The sequence below is a fragment of the Miniopterus schreibersii genome (genome assembly GCF_964146895.1).
Source record: "Miniopterus schreibersii genome assembly, chromosome: 1".
Taxonomy (NCBI): Eukaryota; Metazoa; Chordata; class Mammalia; order Chiroptera; family Miniopteridae; genus Miniopterus; species Miniopterus schreibersii.
Window position 1 is genome coordinate 115,833,605 of NC_138101.1, and position 21,200 is coordinate 115,854,804.

The 21,200-nt window shown below is 38.6% G+C and overlaps 1 protein-coding gene across 1 annotated transcript in view; it reads left to right on the top strand.

The window, feature by feature from the left end:
* Positions 1–1,065: 1,065 nt before the first annotated feature.
* The window catches only part of ZNF438 (zinc finger protein 438), a 217,073-nt gene continuing 196,938 nt past the window's right edge, over positions 1,066–21,200 (top strand). Inside the window, 1 exon segment of the mRNA XM_081156151.1 lies at positions 1,066–1,184. The gene's annotated coding sequence lies outside the window, so the exon portion shown is untranslated.

Sequence of the window (21,200 nt, forward strand, 5' to 3'; positions counted from 1 at the left end):
CAATGTTTTCAATGAGAGTGTAAAGGAACCATCGTCTCAGGTTTTATTTACACTGGATCTGCCTGGCAAAGCCCCAGGTCTGATCTATCCACTTGTCATGATTCCAAATAAAATTTTAAAAGTGTCCTTGCTACCTTCAACTTAGGGTCTATTTTCAAGACCTGTTTTTCCCACTTAGTTTATTTTCTCCAAGAAGATTTGTCCCAGCCACTTTTTATGATAGCACTTATTCTTCTTCTCGTAAGAGTACTTTAAGAATACTACAAGCCAGAAATAACCTGTTAATATATTGTGAGTTCTTGGATCCTACCTTTTTCCTTCTGCTGAGCCATCTTTAAACCACAACTCCTCTTTTGTAAAACTGTAAAAGGGCAGAAACCCCGGGTTGGGCACAGGAAGATGTCGTCACATGGTGGAAAGTTGACACTAGCGTAGACGTGTACATATTTGTTTACACAGATCACTGTTTGTTAAATTTAATAGAGGTTGAGCAAAAACGGGAAATCTAGTAGGAGAGGCTGAAATCTCTAAGGAAAAGCTAGAGGTGGGGACGGGCCAGGGCGCGCTAGGCCGGTGCCTGCCCGCCGCGCGCCGAGCCCGGAAGGCGGACTCCAGGGGCGGGGCCCAGTCGGCGGGGGTCTGGTTGGAGCGAAGCCCGGGCGGGGCGGGGGCCGGGGCCGGGGCCGGTGGGAGACCTGACCCCTCCAGCCCAGGACCCGCAATCACCCGACGGAGAGCTAATGGCTGTTTCCACACGTGGAGAACTTTTAACGAACACGTGAGGAAAGGACAGCAGTGTCTGTGGAAAATCTGCCTCACAACTCTGACATCCTACCCAATCCCCTGACCAACAGCTTGCTTGCTGCGTTCCCGGGGTCTTCGCCCCCTTCTATTGATTGTCCCACCTGCGGGTCACACTTTGAGCGAAGATCTCTCGAGAAGCCCCCACCCTGGGCACCCGAACCCGCGGAGCCCGCTGGCAGGCGGCCACGCAGGCCTCCCGCGCCTGCGTCCAGAGCTCCACAGCTGGGGCGGGGCCCTGGGGGAAGGGGCGTGTCTCCAGCCGGCGCGCTCGGGGCGGAGTCTTGGGGGCGACTCTGGGTCTCGCGACCTGCAGGTTGACCTTCCCGAACGCTGGGTCCCGTGACGTCACCTCGTCGTGACGCGCACGCTGTAGGAAAACTGTAAGTTTCGGAGGATTCCTGCAGCTACCCGGGCCTGCGGCGCTCGCCCTGCTGCTTGTCTTCCCGGTGTTGGTAGTGGCTGTGGGTTGTTAGCTCCTGGTGCAGCCGCGGGAGCCGCCGAGCCTGGTTAGGGGACAGGTGCCCGCCTGAAGCCGGAGCGCGCCCTCTGTGGTGGGAGGGCCGGGAGTGCGGGAGGAGGGGCCGCGCCCCTGGACGGGGCCGCATCATTTCTTCTGGGGCCTGTAGGGCGAGTCGCCCAAGTGGGAAGATCCAAATGGGAGAGTTCTTCCTCTCCCCCGCTTTTTTTTAATTGTTGGGGGGACTTTGATTTGATTCCCTTCAGCCCAAGAGTTTGACATTGTTAAGTCAGGGATAGAAGTTTCCTTCAGAAATTCCATATCCAGGCTTCCTTTCCATCCCACAAGTTACCAAATTGCCAAAGACAAGTTATAAAGATACTCACTTGCTGCCTCAGTTTTCTTTTTGTGTAAAATGGCTGTGAAGCAGCCTCTGGCTTTACAGGAATGGGAATTGTGAGAGCACATGAGGTAATACAAACATGTAAACTGGCTAGAAGAAAGCTTATGAAGACAATTGGTTATTCTGAGAATGTGGCGGCCGATGCCATTTGACAGAAGTCTTGTAGAAAGTGACCCTTTTTACAATTTTGCCTCCTCACCTTGCCCCCACCCTAATCTGATCCAAGGTTTGAGCCTGATGGGTGGTTTGACCTATTGTCACTGAATTTGGTGGAATAGGGATCAAGAAATAACTGGTACCATTATCACAATGATTTTGGCAATTACGAGGTTCCCTTTGTCTGAGTGTTGCAGAGGAAGCTTGTAGAGTGTTGAAACAAGTACTTTATACTCAATACAGGTACACGGTGAGTTTTAGGGATTTTGCTGTGTAAACTTGGAATATACCATCATCATATCTGACTGAAATTTTTTGGCTTGCCAAGGGTTAATACATTATTGATGAGTTCGTACTATACTGTAGTACTTCTCAAATTCAGGGACAAGTATTTGTCAGGAACTTTGAAGGGAAGAATATTGTACATCAGGAGACTGAAAGATCACATTTCTGTAAATTCAGTTCAAGGGAGTAATATCCTTCCATCTGAGTTTGAGGAGGCTTAGAAAGCAGGGGGTCCTAATTTTTGTTCTGTCAGTTACTAGCTCTGTGTCTAAAGACAAGTCACCCAAACTTGGCATTTTCTTTTCTCTCTAAAATGGGAGATGATGATATATCTGCTGTTGCTGTTTCAAGGATTAAATGAGATCATGAGTGTGGAAATGAAAGGCTAAGTTTGGTATTGCTATTAAGAAATTTTTGTTGGTCCCCTAGCCTGGAAAAGAGAAATAAGAGATGCGTGCCTTCAAAGTCAGGTTCTGAGTCAGAATTAGAACTAGAGCAGCAAACAAGACAAAATCTCCAATCTAGTGGAGCTCATTTCCAGTGGGGAAATAGGCAACAGAGAATATATAATATTCTTTCAAATAGTGATACATACAGTGATGTAAAGGAAGATAAGGGAACAACAGACAGTGGGAGGACAGGACAGGTTGTTTTAAGGTCAGGGAAAGCCTTTCAAAGGAGGTGATATTTGAGTTAATTGAAGTGGAGGAAGAGCCTTAGGTTGGAACATTTCAGGGACAAATAATAATAGCAGTAAACACTTATGTAGAGCTTATCTGTGAGGCACTCTTATAAACACAAAATTAAATTATTACAACAACCTTATGAAGTAAGTACTCATATTCCCATTTTTATAGATGAGGAAATTGACACAGATTAAGAATTTGCTCAAGGTTGCACAACTAAAATGTGATACAGTATTTGAATTTGGGCAATCTGACTTCAAAGTACATGCTCCAAACAATACTGTACTGCCTCACAGTAGGAACAACAATGGAACAGTGCTTGGAGGTGGAAGCAAGCCTGAGATGCCAACCCATAACAAGGTAACAGTGTTGAGAACACAGCAAGGAAAGGGGCAAGTGGTGGCAGATGATGCTGGAAGGCCAGACTGACTATGGGGGCCCTTGTAGACTGTGATGAAGTAAATATGTTATTCTAAGAGTGGTGGGAAACTATTGGAAGGTTTGTGTCAAGGGAATAGCATCTGACTTCTGTTTTATTAGGTGGAATATTAACTGTAGGGTAATGGAGTGGAGAGTATTGAAGATAGGAAGATAGGAGACTATTGATGTACCTGGTGTTGTCTTGGGCTAGGGGAGGTAGTTGTAGAGATGGTAAAAAGTAGTCAAATTCATGATGTACTTTTGAAGGTAGAGTGGCTGATGGGGACTTACTAATGTGGGTTAATCTAAAACCTAAAACAATCGGAAGGTAGTGCTGTTTACTGAGAAGGGAGAAGGGTTTGAGAAGAAAATCATGATTTCTTTTTTGGACAAATTTCAGATGCCTGAAAGACTTAGTAACACTAGTACTGGTGCTGCTAATAATAGTAAGCACTATGTAAGCATACTTACACCGTGTAGTAGTCAGCCTTTTAAGCACTTTTACATATCAGCTCATTTAATCCTTATAACAGTTGTATGATTCCATTTTACAAATGAGAAAACAGGCACAAAGAGGTTAAAAGTCACTTGCCTAAAGTCACCCAGCTTGTGAGCAATGGAGATGGGATTCAAACCCAAGCAGTCTGGCTTCAGAGTCCATGCAGTTAATTTCTATGACTACCTCCATGTTGATATGTTGAGTAGGCAGTTGGATAGATGAATATAGAACTTACAGGAATGGTTCAGGGCTGGGGACACACATTTATATTCCTGAAAGGAAAGACTATTTTGTTCCTTGTCTAAGCCTTGGTTGGCAATGGGAAAAAAAGAACATAGGCAATGGGGCTGTGCTGACTGGTCTTTCATTACTTGATTCTGTTCATGCAGCCAATATTCCATATCCCCCTTTCATGAAGTTCCATGAGGGTGAGGTCTGTATCCCTTTTACTTCTTTGTCTCTAGTCCATAATCCAATGCCTGCCATGTAGTAGATGTTAGGGATGACTTTATATCCAGGACATTTGGTTAGGTTATGGAGTTTAGAGATGAATAAAACAGCACTTTTCCTGGAGGAGCTGAGTATGAGGAAAAACCTGTGGGAATAAAGCTAGAGTAGACTAACTGCATAAATGCATGCTGATTAGTTTATTCTGGCCTTCTGTATCCCCCTCTGCCCCATATACTTAAGGGATGGGGCATGAAGGGGTCAAAGGAGCAAAAGAATGCCTAAGCAATTGCAGGATGAATTTGATGCTCCCTCAGTTTTTTTCAACAAAAGAATCCTCAGAATCTTGCATATATTACGATATTTGCATTAATTTTATTTGGCAGTGATGTAATTTTTACCAAATGAAATATATTGTAATATTTGAATATCATTGTGGAGTGATGAGTTTTTCCAATTCTGTTACCTCAGTGTTGACAGTGCTCACTAGTGAAATAAGGGAGTTGGCTTGAAAAGCTTCAGCTTGCATAATAGAGGGTGATGTAGGGGCTGTGTGAAGTATTTAGACAGGTTTCCACCAGTTGCAGTCTTTAATGCTAGAGTTCCACATAATGAAATAAGTTTGAGTTTCTCTGCTGATCATCTCTTTAACATTGATATTTATATATATTTTGTCATAGAAAGGGGATCTGGTACCATATATCATAGGTGGAATTATGGATTATATCTCTTATATAACATTGTAGAATGCAGAAACTAGAATACACACAAAAATAAGTATCTTATTTCTTAGGTCTCTTTCAGGCCATACTGTACCTTAATTCATTTATCACAGTTTTATTACTTCCTAACATGAGTATTTCAAATTTGAGCCATTAAAATACTGGTAAAATTACGCTATTATAGATTTTGGGGTTAAGTTCAGAGGTTTTTTTTTTTATTACAGTGTACAAAATTATATTTTGTTTAGCTTTTTTACTTTCAGTGGGAGAGCTGATCTGAATAAACAAATCTACAAATTAAACAGGAACCTTCCACAAATATATTGTAGAGATGATGTGCCATCTCATTTTGTAGTTCACAACATTTTAAATTTGCTATTGTAGCTTCCCTAAATGGCGTTGAAATGATTAGGATTTAATAGAGTTGAAATGATTAGGATTTCTTAATGCCACAATTGCACTTAGCTACCTTAAGAACATTAGATATGGTATAAAGTAGAATTCCATCTTACATGGCCTGTCGATTGTTCAGGCTTTGCCACTTTGTAAGTTCAGGCTCAGCGAGGGCAGGTTAATGGTTGTGTCATTATTTCAGATAGCTCCCAGCAGAGCAGGATGATGGTAAGTTCTTCTATTTGAAGACAACAGAAGCCACTCTTTCTAACACTGAACCATATGAAATATAGCATCATATGAAATAGGAAAGATAACTTATAAAATCCAAATTCCTTTGAAAATTCATATTACCTAAGCAAATTTAAAAACTACTACCTTGCCCAGCTGGTGTGGCTCAGCAGTTGAGCATCAACCTAGGATCCAGGAGATCGGGGTTTGATTCCTGGTCAGGGCACATGCCCAGGTTGTGGGATCTATCCCCAGTTGGGGGCGTGCAGGAGACAGCCAATCAATGACTCCCTCATCATTGATGTTTCTATCTCTCTCTCTCTCCTCCCTTCCTCTCTCTGAAATCAATAAAGATATATTAAAAAAATAATAAATAAATAAAAACTATTACCTTATGTTAAGAATACAAATGTAAATATATGGAAATTGTTTCTTGTAGAAAACCATGTATCTAGCCCAATGATGGTATGTAGTGTCACTAAATATAATTTTTAAAATTCTACTTCTTGTGGTTTCTTTTATTTTTGCATATTACTTCCAATATATATATATGCAGTAATAGCTAAATACTAGTTTATTTTTTACTTAACATTGTTTGAATATATTTAAATAATTTAAATAGATAAGGAGCACTTAATTTTGATTCATTTAATATTTAATTGGTTAGAATATAAAATCTTGAGACTTGATTTTCTTTTTGTTAACAGAGGGGAGAGGTCCTTGTTTCCCCCAGGTGCTAGTGGGAGTGATTCTTGCTATATCCTGAGAAAAAGAATTTTCTGAGACTTGCACAGGAAAATGAGTGATTTTTATTTCTGTAGAATTAAATCCCTGAGTTTTCAAAGTCCCATTTCCCTTTGTTCAGTCATAAAGTATGTGTGTTTCAGAAGTGTAGCTGGGGTTTCAGTAGAGCTTAAATCAGAGTCAGTGTCCAGAGTTTCCTTTCCATGTTGGAACAGAATGCAGTTCAGCATCAGGCTGGCCTGGTTCGTATTCCCTGCTGCAGTCCATCAGTCCATTGCATATGGGGTCTTCAGGGCCACATGGCTATGGCGGAGACATAGGTGAATGCAAGGAAGCCAAGAGCAATCCAAGAGTACAAGAGCAGCAGGAGAGAGAACTTCTTTGTTTAGGAAATTATGTATTCCCAAACTATCATGACCTTGCAATGGCCATGCCCATTCTAGCCAACAATCTCTGTCCCTAGGTTTGACTGATGGACAAGTGCCTTCCCTATGCCACTCCAGCCTTACTGGGCATGTGTCTTTCTTCCCTTTTTTGGATCCTTTTCCCCAGTGTTTTTGCAGGGAATGGGCCAGTGGTTTCATGGGGAGTGCAAAATTGCAGTTTCCTGGTGAAGCTGCCCAAATGACATGCCTGTAATGTCTGGCCTTCCTTGCTCCTTTCCTATTATTAATAACTAGTTAATTACAATGGTATCAATCCCCCCTCTAGAGAAGTTACAGTCTTACAAAGGTCTTTATTTTTTTGTGACTGTTTTAGGCTGTCAAGAGGTATAGACCTATCTATTCCAAAGCTTAGAGGTTCTCCCCTATCAGGTAGAGGAAGAGGGAGCCAAAGGGAAAGGAGTCTTTATGAAGGGAAGAGGGATTTTGCAAAGTCTACATTAGTTTGGTGTCTCTGGGAAGTGGCATATGCAATGTTTAGAGGATGACGCGTTGGACAAGCTGGCATTCTTGTTGTATTCTAGAAATGACAAACTTGACAAGAATGTTAAAAGGTGTAATTCCAAGGTGGGGAGATTTATAGCAACTAAAGGACTGGTGAGAGGTAAAAACCCATGTGGTAAAGGGAAGAATTCATTTTACAGTGCTTTAGATTAGGTTGGAAGAGTGGCTTCCCTGGAGGTAGGTATGTAGCATTTGTCTGAAGTGTTTTTGTTTATTATATTTAACTTAAGCTAAGGGAAATAGTCTAACATTTCCTCTGTGAGAAATTGTGGGCCCTTTTTGTCTGAACCATTTGGGCAGAAGAGGGAAAGCAGTTTTAAGTGAAGTCGATAGACTGTCTATATTTTATTCACTCAACCGTAAGTCCAAACCATTGCGTCTTATTTTAGAAGATGGTGATGCAGATGGCCTTTAAAGTGAGGCTTATACTGTGTGAACAATCAGGTAAATAAGGACATGGGCATATATTCTATGAAAATGCAAGAAAGAACACAAAACACAAGGTTAATGCATACAGTAAATCATAAACCAGTTGAGAAGACTTTTAGATGTGAGGCTTTTCTTCGAATGAAATCAAGCAGTGACAATCTGAGAGATTTTTTGTATTTAGAACATCTCTTGTGATGTTATTAGGTGTTGAAGTCTGTATGGCATACATAGACACAGTCTTAAAAGTAATTTTGAAGACAGTTTGTTGTATTGGAGTCCCATATTTATAATTGGGCATTGTGGGTTTTTTTGACATACTTTTTTCTCTCTAAAATTATCCTTACTTTTAAAGAGACTGTGTAAGTTCAGTTTTAGTTTGGCCTGATTATTTGCATAAACACAACAGGAATAGTATAGTGGTACCTTGGTTTTCTAATGTAATCCATTCCTGAAGACTGTTAAAGTTCTGAAATGTTAGAAAACCGAGGGATCAACAGCCCACAGCGAGGCCTCAGGATCTTGCACTCGGTGGAATTCCTGTTGCATGTTCAACTTCCGAAGCGTGTTCAAAAACCGAAGCGTTTACTTCCGGGTTTACGGTGTTCGTAAACCGTAATGTTTGTCAACACAGATGTTCAAAAACTAAGGTAACACTGTAATTGATTAAATAGATTATATAGGTTTTTAAAAATCTGTTTTTTTGGAATCTTTTATAGGGCATTTTCAGATTGAGTTACAGTCAGTCCCTTAGGGCGGAGAAGCCAAGCCACATTTGCCATCAGGCTTTGCCTGTAATATTTGTAGGTTTGGGTCAAGTTCTCAAGTTTTTGAGGTCTTCAAAGATGTCTTGAGGGTGTGTTTTTTTGCCATTTTTTAGGAGAGCAATTTTTGTTCCTTAGTTGGAAAGACTGTCATGAACCATGTGACTAAGCCAGGTATTAGGCCATTTCTTTAGTGGGCTTTTGATTGGCTTTGGAAAGTCAGTCTCAATTTCCTAAGGCTTTTTCGTGGCATTCAGAGTCCAGGCATGTCTCTTTTAGACATGGCATTTCAGTCAAAGTCTTAGTTAATAAGACCACAGGTGAAGACTGGTCTTATTGGATTTATACAAAGAAACACATTTCCATGACTTATTCATTAAAAATTCCCAAATTCTGGAGGGATCAGTTAGGGAGAAAAAGCTAAAAGTAACAATCAGTATTTCTTAGATTGGCAAACATATTTCATAATTTTTAGAAACATAGGCCCTTTTATTGGCAAATACATTAATTCAAGAGTCATACTTCCGTGAAGATAAGTCTTATATAGTGAAATTCACTGATTTAGTAAATCACAGGTGAATTGAGTTAAACCAATTGGCTCAGATAGATAAAATTTATTTCTCAGAATCTGTATTTCAATAGATGTCTTAGATAAAAGTTCTTTTGGAGATCAGGTATTAGCACTTTAAAGGCAGACAGTCTTTTCCATGAAAAACCCAGAATAAAATTCCTTGCCAAAGTAGGCACTCTTAAGATACTGTGAATGGAGATTGTATTACATATTGACTTTGGGGAGAGATAAAACCCTAAGTTTTTTCTTTTTCTTTCATCTTCTTGAGGAGATTCTATAGCTGAGGGAGGCATGAATGTACTTTATGTTTCCTAGTTTTCTGTCATAGACCAAAATTTGTAGTGGTCTGTGACCCCTTGCCGATTATTCTGTTCTGTGACCCATTCTATTTAAGCTGACCAGGGGATTTGCATTTGCCCATAGTCAGAAGTCCCTTTCCACAGGGAACAGAGACTTTTCCCAAAATAGTAATACAGTTGTCCAGGTGTGGGGTCTTTAATTACACGTGAAAGATTCAGATGGCCTTTGACTGTATTGGAGGCTTCTATTCTTGTGTCTGTCTGTATAAGAGATGTCTATTGTCTTTATAGTTTGATGTAGAAAAATTACATTTTTTTAATTGGCCTTTGATAGTTGGGCTAGTAATTTGTTGTTGTCTCTTAAATTTTTCTAATTCTTGGTCTCTTAAGAGCTTGGCTGTGTGACAGTTTCCCCTAAGAGAGGGGCGAGTATTTTGTTAATTTGGCTGGACAGAGATTTAACGCCTGGTCCCTGGGGTTAAATTCTGTTTGTAGTCAGTTTTCAAGGTTAGATAACAAAAATTTTTCTTTTTTTGAGTATTTGTATATTTGAGGATTTTTTTTCCTATTATATTTGTGAAAGAAGTATTAATGACAAGTAGTAATGTTTGCATGAAGTCAGAAACACAGCAGTTGTGTTTGTAACAGAAGTTAAAATTTATTTTTGCCCTTAAGCTGTCAAGGCGGCTATAACTTATAACTTTCACCCTTAAGCGACATGGTTTCCAGAGGCAGAACTTTCACCCCAAGCAACATGGATGTCAAAGGAATTCGCTTCCTCTGAGGGAGCACCTAATCGGTGCCCCCTTCCCCGACTTGGCAGAAGGTGGGGGTGGGTAGTGCCAGGCTGCGGAGAAGGCGAAATTCCCAAGCAGGGTTCTGGAGGTCTGTGTCAGCTGGGGAAAGGGCAACTATAGGCAGACGGGGAGACTGGAGGGGAGGGAGGCTAGGGCTGGGGACGGGGCGGGGCAGGGGCAACCTGCGGCTTCTTCGGGGACACTGAATACGCTGTCTGAATGGAAGCAAGGAGTTGCTAGAGGGGAGTGAATCTCTGTGCCCGGCTGCACACAGCTCTGCCAGGGACTATGGCAGAGGAAGGTTCTCAACCCGCCTCTGAGTGCTGGACTGAGCATGCAGCCGCTGTGAATAGGGAAAGGAGCTGGGGTGCATCCCAGGTCTCCCTTGTAAGACACAGAATTCACGAAATCAGCATCCAACGTGCGAGCATTTTCCTTTCTCCTGTAGTGGTGGAGCAGAGGGAATGCCAGCGCACTTACCCCAGTGTTTGCTGGGCTGTGCGCAGCTGCTACTGCAGCCCTATGCTTTGGGTCTGAATCCAGAGGCCGCAAAAGGCGGAAAAAAGGAAATGAGCTGTCCATAAAGAATCAGTATAAGGGAGAGAGAGATATGAATTATAGAATTCCCAGAATAGGGAAGTCAAATTTTATTTCTCACCATGGTTCATGCCAGTTTCTTCTTTTTCTGTTATTTTGCCCTCCTAGTCCTGTAGGTCTGGAGGCTGTGGGCGAGCTTTCGGAGCATCAGGGAAATGGCAGGGAGGGATACTTTTGTTCCTATTTCTTACCCCCATGGTGTTTCTGCCCCAGCTGGGTCACCACCATCTGTTAACTGAGAGGAGAGGACCTCCTCTCCCCTGGTGTGGAATTCTTGCAGTATCCCAAGAAAAAGAATTTTCTGAGACTGGCACAGGAGAACAAGTAATTTTTCTGTGAAATTAAATCCCTGTTTCCAAAGTCCCATTTCCTGGTGACTAAACTTTAGTGACACGTTAACCAAGTTGTTTCCGCAAAAGAATACCCAAGAAGAAAGTTCTCATGATTAAGCAAAAATAGCATGTTAATGGAAGTGATAATTTAGCCATAACTCCCTACTATACCTGTAATTCTTAAGATGTTACTATCCTACAAGCAGCATTCTTTTATTTGTTTTGTATATTGCAAAACTGCTTGTTTCAAGCTGCATTCTAAGCCACCAATCTATAGAGAGAAATGTGAGGTAAATACTGGAATATAGTAGTACTAGGATTTAGCTCAGTGGATTTCAAATGGGAATGATTTTGTTGTGCCGCCCCCCCCCCCCCCCGGGACATTTGGCAATGACTAGCCACAATTTTTGTTGTCAAAACTGTGTGTGTGGGGGGAGGCACTGCTCCTGGCATCTAGTTGGAGGGGGATGCTCCTAAATATCGTACAATGCACAGGACAACCCCAACAGCAAAAAAGTATCTAGTTCAAAATGGCAATACTGTTAATGTTGAGAAACCCTGCAATATATAGCCCACTCTCCTCCCTTCCCTCCCCTCTTTTGAAATTGATATGGTGGTTGTAATAGCAAACACCTGACTTGACTAAAAGATCTGCTTTTTGTTTATTAAAGAGCTGAGCTAATTTGATTCATTTATTGCATGAATAAATTCTTGTAGCTAAACACCTTAAATATTTTGGCTTCTGATTTTTTTCTTAGTAAAATTAATTTCATTTGGATATTACATAATCCCTGAGTTGTAACAGGTTTGTTAGTCTGAATCCCCTGCATTTTTGTACATATTGAATTAATTATTTCACAGTTCACGGTTGTTTATATATTTCAAAAATACTTTTCACATTAATTTTCATATGTGTTTGTCCTAAATGTGTAGGAGGCATGCATTATCCTCACTATTTGACAGATGAGGAAACTTAGATTAAATGACTTGCCATATGTATTATAGAAAGTTAGTGACAAAAGCAAATCTAGGACTCAGAGGTCTTGATGCTTAGAAGATTTGTAAAATTACCAGTTACTGCTATTTATTTAGTCTTCCTGACAGTCCTATGAAATGGGGTTATTATTCCTATTTTATAGATGAGGAAACTGGTTCAAAGATATCGAGTAACTTACTCAGGTTTACCCAATTCTTAATGTAGTTCTGATTATTTTCTCTAAGCCTATGCTGCTTCTCCAGTTAGTCTTCTCCAATAAATAAATTTGACAGTTTCTGGATAAATTCACCAAATCTGCCTAACCTAACTAAGTAGGTCTCTTGATACTGTAGGTAAGAGAAACTTCTCCTCTACCCTCTTTGGGTTGCTGCCTGGGCCTAAGAATTAAACTGATATAAGAGAGATTAACTGGAGAAAAACACATTTTATTAAACTTTTAAATGTACATGGTAGCCTTCACAAGAGAATGAAGTCTCGAAGAAATAACCAGAGCAGGAAGCTTTTATACATTTTAGACAAAGAAACAATAAATTTGTGAAGAATTGAAAGGACAAGGGTTTCAGCTAGAGGTAGTATGTGGTGAAGAAGTAACTAGAAAGATATGGGTTAGTTTAACAATATTTGTTTGTACAGATTTCTCTCTTTAATTACCTGTCTCTGGTGATAATGTCTTCCCTTCTTCCTGATACAGGGCAAGTACCTTTGACATGGAAGTTTTGTGTCTTGCTTTTAGGAAGAAAAAAGGAGAGTCAGAGTGTCCTTGCACCTGCTATTTTTTAAGTACCTTTAATTTAGATAATCAATATGTCAAAATGGCATATTTGGAGGAAACATTCTGGTTTCTTTCAATACCTACTTCATGTTGTCACTTGAATTAATTGGTAATTCAGTGTTTGTAATGATACTGTGATTGGACTTGAGTGGCAACTTCACTGAGTTTTGATAAACTATAAGGTAACACTATTTGCTATTTCAAATTTATTTTTTGAGAATACTGAGTCCAAAAGCAGTCCAAAGAAATGGCTCTTGGCTGTATTTGAGTATACATACTTAGGTGAGGCACCCCACTCAGCATGATTCATTTTTTCAGTCTGATAGAGGGATTTATATTTGGGATAGGACTCCCATTTATTCTGATTTTCTAATTAGAATTCATATTATTCTCTTTAGCCATATTTTATGTCAATTTAAAGACTGTTTCTCTTTTTATCCATGCCGACGTAAGCCTCAGACTGAACTGACTTTAACAACAAACAAAATGATAACTTAATGGTTGGTTTTTATTTTCCTTTCTGAAACATTTAGAGTTCATCCTGCTCTCAGTAAGTACATCATTTTTGTGAGGTGGTAGGATCTGGTTATTGTCACTTTATTTTCTAGATTGGAAAATTTAAGAAGACTATCAGTTTACCAAAGTAAATCAATTTCAAAGTAAGATTTAAAATTTAGTGTTTCAGATCTTATAAAACTAAGCCAAACTATCATTTTCATTAGGTCAAAAAGAATATTTACTTAAGTATTTGATGAGTTATCATTTTGTTCGAAGATACTTGATGATATTCAATTCTTGATGTAGTTGGAAATTTTAATGTTTCATATAATACTTCCATTGCCTAGATTTGGACCGTTTATAGTATAAAATTGTGGGTCTGGGATTGAGAGAAGAAGGAAGAAGACACCTTTGTTAGTGCAATGGTGGTTGGGCAAAAAGGATTATAATTAGGCTTAAAAAGTAAAGATTCTAACTTTCTATAAAACTGAATTACTGTAACAATTTTTTTTTTTTTTTTTTTTTACCTCTGTCAACCAAAAACAACTAGGCTATAATAAAGAATAAAAAGCCTTTATTTGAGTATAGGACTGTAGTCCAAGAGCCACAAATTCAAGGAACAACTTTCATTGAGCTCTGGAGAGAACAAAAAGGCAGGATTATAAAAGCAAAAACCACAAACTGGAACAAAAGAAACTTTTCCTGTTGGCTACCTAACATGGTGTGATGAGTGGTTCAAAGAGGATTGGTAAGATCCAGGTAATGAAACTTGGAGGTAAGCTTTGACATGGAAACAAGGTGGGGCAAGTTCCAGGATGTGCTAAGGCAAGCGTGAAAGGTCAAATGTTTAAACCTCAGCTGGGTGTGGACATGCGTAAGTCGGACTTCCCTAGTGACCTCTTGATGAATATTAATACTCCGTTTTGGTTCATATATCCATGAAGAAAAATGCTAATATCCAAGTAACCATAATATTTATTGTATTATTGAGGGAAGACATCACTACTCAAGTGTAGCTGAAACAAAGCTGAATTTCATACTTGTTAAGCAAGGGAGAACTGTGTTTGTAGCATAGAGTCCCCCAAATAGGCTGAGATGCACTTAGATAGGATTTAGAGGTTTAGGATTGGCTTTTTTTCAAAAGGGAGACAATTTAAGGATTGGCTGGCTTTGAGGAGCCAGGGTACTGAAGAGGGGCAGTTCCTAATTGGCTGATTTTCTCAGCTGTGTACTTAAGTGGAAAGGTTGAGTAGAGTTTAAGGATTGATTGATTGGGGCATATTTAATTAAATTAATTAATTAATTTATTTATCCTCACCCGAGGATTTTAGAGAGAGAGGAAGGGGGAGAGAGAGAGAGAGGAAAGATAAACATTGATGTGAGAGAGCAACATCGATCAGTTGCCTCCCATACACACCCTGACCTGGGATTGAACCCATAACCTAGGTATGTGCCCTGATGGGGAATTGAACCTATAACCTTTTGGTGTATGTCATGATGCTCCAACCAACTGAGCCACCTGGCCAGGGCAATTGGGACATATTTAAAATCAGTTCTGTGGTTACTTGCCCCCAGCTTGGAACAAGAGCCGAAGAATAACCTTTTCCTTTATTGAAGTTAGAAAATAGTACTTTTTATTTTCCACATTTATGTCAAACACTTACGTCGGCAATTGTGCCATATAATACATTTGATTTTGCTTTTCTTATCAAACAAAACAAAACAAAACAAATTAGTGCAGTGAATATCATTTGTTGTGTACCAGTCTCAGGACTATATGATATTTGGAACACAGGTTGCTTCAGGATTATTTTTATATGAAGTTAAAAAGGTAATGTTATTTTTGAAAATACTTTAATGCGTTAAATATTATGGTGAAAGCTGTGTTACTCTTATGTCTATTTTTCTCACTTGTGGGAGTGTCATATCACATGCCTTCCAAAGTCAATTTTGATGGATGCTGAATTATAGATCTAAAAGTTTGGGTGTTTTTGCTGTTGTTAGAGGTACATGTAGAAGTGATTACTTTTTGAAAGTTAGCTAGCAGTTATTCTTATCAACATTTTAGAAGGTTTAATGATTATATTGCATGTCTTTTATATAAGGTAGGCTGAATCATTTTAATGCTTGTGAATCATTTTACCACAGTTGTTATATCATAGTACCATTATATAAAGTATTTTGGTTTAATATTTATTTTAGAAAATTTTATTCTTCAGAATGAAATAAAGACCTGTTTATGACTACTTACCAGAACTTTGACAAAAAGTAGATATTTTTCTAAATTTCTTGCAGTAATATTTTAGTTTTAAAAATATTACTGTAGGTTTAGAAAGGAGGAAGTAGGGGCTGCATATAAACACAACAGCACTCATAATTTAAAAATATTATCAGCTTATTTCAAATGTAAATACGGTATGTATGGTATTTTAAATGATATCTCAATACAAAAAATAAAGTAAAAAACTCATTTTGCCTTCTCTAACTTCAAAGATATAAAGAATACCCTCTGAACTTATTTTAACATCTCCATAGGAAAATATTTTTAAAACTAAATTTCTGTGTTAACTACTAAATGATACTCAAACGTCTTTAACCTCAACATTTAAATTTTATAAATTTATACTTAAATAGGTACTTAAATTTTCTTGGAAAAAGTTGTCTGATGCCTGAATATGGTTACTGGGATTATGTCTGTGTTATCTGTCTACAATATGAAATAGTGGATTTGAAATGTGTTTTTTTCTCTCTGCATATGCAGTGAATGGTTAGGCTCTTATTGCCTAATGATCTGATCAAAAAAGAATCTTAGGGTAGGTGATCTTTTGTAGTAAAATGGAAAAAACAAGGGTTTTTGTGCTCTTCAATAAAAGCTTTAATTCCTAGTCTTTGCTAATATAATGGGTGGAAAATGGTATCTCATAGTTTTAATTTGCATTTTTTTGATTACTAGTGAAGCTGGGCTTCTCTTCATTCACTTGTTAGCCTTTGTTGAATTTGAATTTCAGGTAGACAACAAATACATTTTTAAAAAGTATATACTTGTAGTAGTTGGAACATACTTATACTAAAAGTTTTTCATTGTTTATCTTTAATTAAAACTTAATGGGGCATCCTGTACTTTATCTGACAACTTTAATTTTACTATCTGTGAATTGTTTGCTTTGTCTCCTCCTAAATTTTCAATTGCATTTCCTGTCTTTTTGTTGTTATTTTTCCAGAGTTCGTGGCATACACTAGATATTAAATCCCTTGTTTTCTGTGTGTTTTTTTAAATGTTGCAAACATATTCTTCCAGTCTTTTCCCTATAGCGACCTTTGTTGAATAACAAGCTTTTAATTTTGATGGAGTCAATTCCATCATAATTTCTCCATATTGGTTATACTTTTGAGGTCTTTCATCACTCAAGGTCACAGATATATTACTCTACTTTTTCTTTCTTTAAGTTCATAGTTTTACCTTTCATAGTTAGATCTTTAATTTGATGTTATTTTATAAGAAGAGTACTAAGAGATGAGGTGAAAGGGGTAATAAGGGGAGCAGATTACATGAGGATTGTAGGCCCTTGTGGGGACTTTGGTTTTTATGCTAATTAAATAGGAAGCCAGTGAAAGTTTTGCACCCAGGGTGCCACAGACTGAAATATGCTTTTAAAATAACTCTGTTAACTATTGAGAATAGGTTGTGGGAGGTATGGCACAGACTAATTCTTGTGCAGTTATCTAGTTCTTCCTTTTGTTAGTATCAGAACCCCTCTGCTCTGGTTGGGTACATGGCTATGTACTTAGAGACTGTATTTATCAACTTACCCTGCCTATAGGTATTGGCTATATGATAGAAGTTTGGAATTGAATCTGTGGGATATAAGAGGGAGCTGATTGGGAGCCTTAGAAAAGATTAATGGGCAGCAGTGAGCAAAGGCCTACTAAGATGGAAGACCATGTGTGTGCAGAGCCCCCAATCCATATGGTTGGGGCTTTTTATATTAGCCATCTTTAGATGGATGGTTGGGGTTCGGGAGTGAAGAAATAGATCCTTAGTTTGGTTTAGGCAGAGGACAAGCTGGCAAGACATTTGAGAGTTTAGGCAAGGGAGTATGCAAAGCTGGATAATCAAATCACAGGTTATAGTAGATAAGAAGTGAAACTTGGGGCATAGTTGATGGGTCAGGAAAAAAATACAGAGGAGTATGGGAAAAAACTGGATACCTAAACATATTTAAGATCAAGTATGGTTTATTCCTTTGTTCATTCAATAAATATTGAGCATTTTTGTTCCAGGTGCTGTTCTTGGTGATGTGGCTACCTAGATGAAAGCAGTGATTAAAACAAAGTCCTGAACTGGTAGATTTTGCTTCTAGTAGGAGGTAGACAACACATATGTAGATGTAGATCTAGAGATACATAGAGATATCTGTGTGTGTGTGTGTGTGTGCGCGCGCGCGCGCTATGAATAGGAAGAGGCTCTTAGAAGAGATTTCCTCTGAACAGAGACTGGAATGTAGTTAGGACACAGCAGTGAACATGGGTAAGGAAGCAGCATGGCAGAGCCTGGCCAGGAGCTTGCTTGAGGAGCAGCCAGGGTGCTGGGGAGCATCCGTGCAGAGGAGAGTGGTAATTAATGAAGGATGTGATATATTAGGGCCACCATAAAAATTTAAGATTTTATTCAAGTGCCATGGAAAGGCCATCGGAAGGTTTGAATCAGAGGAGTCTTACTTTTCTGATGGTTCACATTAGCTGTTTTGTGGAGAACTGATTGACAATGGGACTTAAGGAATCTAGAAAGCTAGAAGGGTAAGAGATTGTGGCTCAAAAGTAGCATATTGTAGTTTAAGATTTAAGCAGTTGAGTGCTTCTGGGTGAAGGATTTCATTGCTGTCCCTTTAAGCAGACACACCTACTCCACAATAGGCATTCTTTTCTGTGGATAAAGGCCTGGCCCCAGCCCTTGGCTTTCACCACACCCTTTCCTGTTTTTGACTCTGCTCCTCACCAGCTTCATTATTCATTCTCCCATTTGTTCCTCACCTTGTCTTTCAGATCTGATGGGCATTGTTTCTGCTTGGCCAAGACTTCCTCTAGATTTAGCTATTCAGTCCCTTTTCTCTGCAGTCTGAGTTCAGTCTTCAGAAAATTTACATGAAAGCCTAGTATGTAAGACAGGTGAAAGTGAGGGAATTAGAAGTCAGAAGTGCAGTGCTCTGCCCATTTATAGCTATTCTCTGATCCCACAGAGCAACCCAGAACACCTCCAGAGAACCCCTCGCCTCCCAGTTCACAATGTGGAGAAGCCCTGCATTGAACTGTGATGCTGCCTTCTTGCAGCAAGCCTTCCCTGGGATCACCTCAGGTGATGCTCCTCTCTCTGCTCAGCCTGTGCCTTCTTAATCCTTAGGCACCTAGCTAGCCAAATGCATCATGCACACCCTCCAGTCACAAAGGAGTAGGCTGAGGGCATTCAGAACCATGAGGTAGGCACAGTGCCTCTTTCTGAGTGTTTGTTTTACTTGCTGGCTGTTATTTAACTTACTAAATTTTCATGGTTAAAATTAATGTAGTTCCAATTATAAGCCATGCATTCGTTCTGTTTGTCCTCAACAAATTCTTATTTTAACCCTAATTAAGAATGTTAAATGTGTTTTATAACAAAAAAACTGGATTTATTATAGCTGAGAATGTAACATTTGTGTAACCTCTTTAGGGAAAAAAGAACAAGAAATATGAAGTTTGTGTGGACCACTTAGGGCTTCAATCTTCTGGGGATTATTCAAACTTTTTGCTCTGCATTAGGAATACTTTGATAGACAAGGTTAGAACTACCTTTGCAACTTTTCAGATTTGTAATTCTCTATTTTTGTTTTTATGTTTAATGGAGTTGTTATAAATTTCTTCAGCACGGGGTAAGAATTGCCCAATATAGACTGAACCTTCAGGTTTTTCAGGTTAAAGGTAAATATGAGTATTATCTTCCTTTAGCCAAGGTTTCATTTTGACAAATATCATTAAAGTAAGCATGCCACATTATGAAAAGGACCTACAACAACCAAGTGTTGCCCTACTAAAGCCAATACTCAAAACAAGGTCACCCTGGACCACAAAATAAGTTTGGTACTTTAGATATTTTTAAAAAGTATATCACTTGCATTAAAATCGGTTATATTTCTTCTGAGTCGAGGGTAGATCTTTTAGCATTAGATAAAAAATTTCTTTGTTTCGACTCTTTGTTATTAAGAAATTGCTTTTGAGCTACAGATTTTGTACATCACTGCTAAATTGTAAGACTAATGAGGACAAGGATTTGGTCATGTTCATTGATGCATCCTGAGCTAAGAATAGTACACAGCCAGCCACATAACACTTAATAACTTTTTTGAGTGAATAAATAAATTATCTTTGATATAGCTGTGGAAATAGTACAGGTAACATCAGGGTTGAATAAAGAAGACTTCCTGGGTGTTCTGTCACAATGTTGCTATGGCCTCTTTAAATTAATAAAAATAGGAGCACAACTATAAGCTTTCTTTTGAGTCTGCCAGTTGTCAAGTCTGTTTAATCATATGACATGCCTATTCTGTCTGTGAAATGGGGATAGCAACACAGAATCTGTTTATTGCAAATAGCTGCACTAAGATTTGATGAGAGACATAGAATGGGAGAAAATACATGTAAATCATTTATCTGATAAATTTATTAAAAAAAAACTGTTGCAGGTAATAAAAAAGGACAAATCACCCAATTAAAAAATAGGCAAAGGATCTGAGTAGACATTTTTTCAAAGAAGACTTATAAATGGCTTATAAGCACATGAAATGATGCTCAACATTAGTCATAGAGGTATGCAAATCAAAACCACAAAAGATAGTACTCATAGTCACCAGTTGGCTATAATCAAAGACAGATAATAACAAGTTGTTAAGGATGCTGATGGGAATGTAAAAGTGGGCAGCTGCTTTGAAAAACAATTTGGCAGTTCTTTAAAAGATTAAAAAATAAAGTTACCACATTTACCCAGCAGTTCCACTCTAGGTATATACCCTAAAGAAATGAAAACATACATACATACAAATACTTGTACATGAATGTTCATAACAGCATTATTCCTAATAGTTAAAAAGTAGAAGCAACTCAGATGTCATCAGTTGCTGAATGGATAAGCAAATGTGGTATATCCATACAATGGAATATCATTCAGCAATCAAAAGGAATGAAGTGCTGTATGACATATGCTACAACACGGATGAATCTCAAAACTTTATGCTCAGTGAAAGGAGCAAGACAAAAAATGCCATATATTATATGATTCCATTTATATGACATGTCCAGAATAGGCCAATACATAGGGACAGAAAGTAGATTAGTGGGCTTGGAGGGTTGGAGAGGGGTAATGGGGAGTGACTGCTAATGGGTAGGGAGTTTCTTTTTGGGATAATGAAAATGGTCTGAGATTGTGGTGGTTGTTGCAGAACTCTGTGAATATACTAAAACCAATGAATTGTACACTTTAAAAGGGTGAATTGTATGATGTGAATTATATTTCAATAAAGCTGTTAAAAAAGAATAAATGAGGTAATATGTGGGAATATATTTTGAGCTATTTGAGGAGATGCTATTATTATTGTAGTTTGACTGTAAGGCCTTTAAATAGTAGCAGGATGGGTTAGTTATTTTTCCTTGCTTGCAGGCCTGTGATTTTATGCCATGACTCAACTTCATAAGGCTATAACTAAGCACTATAAAATATTGAAAATGTTGGAACATAAAATGAAAACTACATGGTTTATTATTTTTATTTGATAGGATTTTCTGAATCAGTTAATTAGTGATAAGTAGAATGTGTCATTAAGGAATTAGATTTTGGAATCATAAAATTTTAGAACTAGAAGAAACTTTAGAAGTCATCTATTCTAGGCCCCCTCATTTTGTTTGTGAGAGAGCTGAGTCTAACAGAGG